Source organism: Chlamydotis macqueenii, chromosome 21, assembly GCF_036417535.1.
Source record: "Chlamydotis macqueenii isolate bChlMac1 chromosome 21, bChlMac1.mat, whole genome shotgun sequence".
Taxonomy (NCBI): Eukaryota; Metazoa; Chordata; class Aves; order Otidiformes; family Otididae; genus Chlamydotis; species Chlamydotis macqueenii.
In genome coordinates, this window is record NC_141576.1 from 4,462,895 (window position 1) to 4,467,728 (window position 4,834).

The 4,834-nt window shown below is 47.6% G+C and overlaps 1 long non-coding RNA gene across 1 annotated transcript; it reads left to right on the top strand.

Annotated features, from left to right (window-relative positions):
- Positions 1 to 681: 681 nt before the first annotated feature.
- LOC147598166 (uncharacterized) lies at positions 682 to 4,628 on the top strand. The gene is made up of 3 exons (XR_015260829.1): positions 682 to 808; positions 4,022 to 4,098; positions 4,499 to 4,628. It is a non-coding gene; the product is annotated as an uncharacterized LOC147598166 (long non-coding RNA).
- Positions 4,629 to 4,834: the final 206 nt, after the last annotated feature.

The following is a 4,834-nucleotide window of genomic DNA, read 5'->3' on the forward strand; positions in this document are numbered from 1 at the left end:
TGATCCGGAATAGTGGAGCTCGGGGGTAACAACAGCGATTATTTTTCAGCAGGAAACACTCGTTCATTTAAATCCCGTGTAATTACATTACAGAAATGCTGCAGAACAAGCCCTTGTCTGCCCCTCCCCGCTCCCTCTTTCCCCCGTAGGCCCAAGCCCCTGCCGTCAAATGGCGGCGGGGTCATCTCCCCCTCTCCCCCCAGGCATGAGCGGCTCCACAGCGAGCCCCCACTCTGCTGCTGGGGCCGGGCAGGGGCACCCCACCCCCCCGAGCCGGGGAGAGCCGCAGGGCCGCCCACGGTGGCCGCCAGCCGAGGGCACGGCCGGGGCGGGCGCCCCGCCAGCCGCCGCCAGGCCGCCCGCCCTCCCGCCGCCGCCGCCGCTCCCCCGGCCCCACGCCGGCAGCCCGCGGGGCGGCGGCGGCGGCCCCAGACGGCGCGGCGCGGCCGGGGCGGGGCGGCGGGCGGCTTCCTGGAAGCGACGGGTGTCGGGTGGCCGCCGCTGGCCAGGCCGCCGTGGGAGGGAGAGAAGCGCGGGGGGAGGCTGCGGCGGGGCGGCCTGAGGGGAGCGGCCCCCCGGCTTCGCTCCCCGGGAGGGGGCGAGGGCCCCGCGGGGCCGGGGTCTGGGCGGTTCCGAACAGAAGCGCTTTTTGCAGAGGCCGTCACGGGTTCAGCTCCGCCGCTCAAGGCAGTGGAGTAAGGAAGCAATAGCCGAGTCACGCATTTGGCTCTCGGAACGCACTTTGGGCTCCCTGTGGCATCTGGAGAAGACCGGAGCATTTTGGTCACAGCAGCAAAACCGAACCGAGGTATCTGCAGCAAAACTTCTCCAAAGAGGACCCAGATGGAGACAGAGCCTGCAAATAACCTGATATGGAAACATTTTTAGGAGCTAGAGCTTCCCCAAGGGCTGCCTTCTCCCTCCCTTTTTTATTTTTAGCAAGCCAGCGTGGTCCCTCCATCACAGTAACAGACTGTGGTGGAAGGCACTGAGCGAAATTAATCCTTCCCTCATATTTAAGGAGATAAAGTTGATTTGTTGATATCTTTTTGTTTTTATTATTCCTCCAAAACTGTTATAAGATGTTTTAACAACCTAGCTTTGAAATCATGAAGAAGAGGACAGTTTTTGTACCAAGTGTTGATAATGGTGAAGAATTCGAAGTATTCAGTTGGATTCAAAGATTCAATGGAATTGCATCTGCACCAACAGGTTACAGTTAAAGTAACAATTACTCTGTATTTTCAATATTAAAAACTAAGCTGGAAGTTGCAATATTACATGCACGTGGTACATGAAAAAAGAATTGGTGCTACTGCCAATCAGACTCTTGCATATTTGAACTCTGTACCAAAAGGTTAACTACAAGGGGTCAGGAATATTCTGCACTGTGAAACATTTATGTTCACCTTACCCTATACATTTTCAACTTACAAGGAAGATGGGGAGAAACTCTTCAGCAGGGCCTGTTGTGATAGGATGAGGGGTAATGGTTTCAAAATAGAGGGAGGTAGATTCGGACCAGATATAAGGAAAAAATATTTTATGGTGAGGGTGGTGGAGCCCCAGAACAGGTTGCCCAGAGAGGTGGTGGATGCCCCATCCCTGGAAACATTCCAGGCCAGGTTGGCCGGGGCTCTGAGCAACCTGATCTGGTTGGAGATGTCCCTGCTCCTGGCAGGGGGGTTGGGCTGGGTGGGCTTTAACGCTCCCTCCCACCCAAACCATTCCATGATTGTGTGACTCTATCTCTCCAGGCCCTTTCATACAGGCTGTTTTCACCAAATTCATTCCCGGACATAAACAACCTAATTTGTCCTAATTCAAACACTAGTGAAGAGAATTGAGTTATGTTGGCGGCATATTTATCATATGAAATCTCCTGCCATCAGCACCTGAGCCAAGCAATTATATTGTTAATAACAACTTACACATAATAGCTCAATATGCAGAATTGAGCATTGATGTTTTTTCATCTCAACCTGCAAATTACTGTATTATGCCTCTTGCATACTTTCTCTAATTTTTTTTATGATCAGACTTTTTCGCATCTTTGCTACATGTTGGCTCTGCTGCCACTGATACAGACAGGAATTCGCGAGGTATGACTCTGATGCTTCAGCTTTTAAAACATGCCATTGATGAAAAATATTTTTGATTGTATGTTACAGAAACTCTCTGCTGCCTCCTTTCAAAATGCTGGCTACTGCCAGTAATAACATGACAACACTCAAAACAGCCATTACTTGAAAATTAACAGTTTTGGATGATAACTGTTTCACTCAGGGGTGTTACACACTGTCATGATCTAAAAAGAGATCACTTCCTTTATTAGATCAGTGCTCTTAATTTTCCTACTTTGCATTTGCCTCTTTAAAAAACAGGGGTTTGCAGGGTAAATGTGACATATGTGTCACATACGTGACAGCATCCAGCATCCTCTGACCAACACCAAGGACTCACCTTTGGGGAACCACCAGTGTTAAAATCATCAGCTTCTGTAGCTTTAATGGAAAAGGATTTACTGAGGCTGAGAAACATTGAGCGGTACCTGACAGGATAGACAGGACACGGGAGAGCAGATAGCTCATGTCAGGGTTGGGTGCAGCCTATTGGTGACAGGAGTAATTTTCCCTCATCACTGTGACACAGATTGTAAAAGAAATTAAGGGGTCACAGTCCCCTTTGCCTCCCTACTAAATCTGCCCTTAAAGACATATAGAGTTTATTCCTTTAGCTTCATATCCTACAGCATCTTTTTGTCTTTCATTTGTCACCTTTGCCTGGTAGATTTTAGTTGGGTGGGTGGTTTTGTGGGGTTTTTTTTTGTTTGTTTTTGGGATTATTATTTTTTTTTAAATACGCAGCAATCTGTAAGCCCTCATGAAAGTGGAAATAACATAACAGTTTTTCAGACATAATTTAGCAAGTAATAAAGATGGGCAACCGATGCCTTGAAGAGCATACACACAGACCCCAGTGACTTCAGTAGAGACCATTTACCTGTGCTTGAAGGGCAGGTTTCTTCCCTCTCTCTCATGAGCCAAAACTGAAACAAAGATAAGAGGCATTGGGTTATTGCATATTTTCATAGCTGTGGAATTTAGTAATTTATTAGATGCATATTAAATATGCATGACAGTAAAAAGAAACCATTGAACATGAATATAAATCTCTCGTGTTCTAGACAGTCTTGTAGCTAAAGACCAAGTACTGAGATCGGTGTCTACGGGCTCGGTCACCGACTCTGTCATTGACTCGCTGAGTCACATTAATACTTCTGCATCTCACTTCCTCCCGTTGTGGGAATGACAATGAAGATTTACTGGAAGGGCTGAAGGAGCTTCAGTCCATCCATCAATCCAAATTTCCGCTGTCCTCCCACCATTCTGGCAACTTGCACGTCCTCAGTGCAGGCTCTGGCAGTAGGCCTTGGGGTGCTGCTTCTTGCCTGGGGGCTCCAGGAGCAGGATGGCTGGGTGCTTGCAGGACCAGGTGTGCTCCCCATCCCACTCGAGTTAGCCCGGAGGACGAGATGTGCCCCATTGCACGGCCTATGAAGGTGGGTAGGGGTGCTCCTGCGTTCCCCGACGTGGTCACAGCTCTGCCTGTGTTTCCATCAGGGCTACATCTCTCCCTGTAACATCCTGATTCAGTATGACACATCCTGGTCAAAGGAGAAACCTAAAATGGCGACGTTTAAGGCTATTTCTTTCAGTGCTTTCCCCTGAAAATTTTGTCAAAAATTAATGTTTCTGTGACCTCTTTCAATTTTTGACAAAGTCGCACTTTCACTTGATCATTTCACAATCAACATTAGTCGGAGCCTCCAAGAAGCAAGCCCAGCTTTGTATCACCAACACACTAGGTCATTAATTTTGCATTTTAATTGACCGCAGGAGCAGTCCCCTTCACTGTTGTAATTTACATATGCCGAAGAAGCAAAAGAGTTACTGAATAAATAGGGTTGCCACTACATCATGTGGAAGTTCGTGCCTTGATGCTTTCTTTTATTTTTTAGCACCTTTGGATCCGTCATCTCTAGTCATTCCTGGCGCAATGTAAAGGACTGCGGATACTTCCCACATTCGCTGTCCGGTATGTCGGAGATTTACAGCTGTGATGGAAAGCAATCTTAAATGGAAACGGACGGAAGGGAAGGGCAGATCAGGTCTAACTGGAAAAGCATGCACATATTTAGAGCAGACAAGGAGGGGATAAAGCCCACCTATCTGTGGTAAGCGAAGACTAAATCAAATAGAAAGCGAGGAGGGGCAGAGAGAGAGAGAAAGGAAGAAAGAAAGAAAAGGAAAAAAACCCAGACACTAACTTAGCCATAAAGTTTGGTTCCCATCAAGCCAGCAGCTTTAGGAACGCTTGACTTCCATCTGTGCCAGAAGTGTGCTGCACCTTCTGCCTCACTGCTGGTATTTTTTTCTAGAAAAATTAACAACAACAAAACCAAAATAAACCCCCACCTCTTGCTTTCTCATTTCAGCTTCAAGGAATGGGATCCAGACAGACCGCTGGAGGGAAGGAAGGCTTTTGGATTCTGCATTTTATTTTATTAGGTGTGAGTTATTTTGATTATGTTGGCAAGAAGTGGGACGAAAAGCCTTACGGCAGCAGCTCTGTCCCTTCTCTACCCACTTCTCCATGCACATTATGCACTCCCAGCACCCACTGCCACATAATTTGGCCAGCAAAGGCTCACAGAGGCAAGCTTACACTGGTGCCTCTGCATGTTGCCATGTTTGACTGCTTAGATCAGAGACAAAAAAAAAAAGCCTTTTTTTTTTTTTTTTTTTTGTCCCAGTTGAAGCACAAAGGTAGG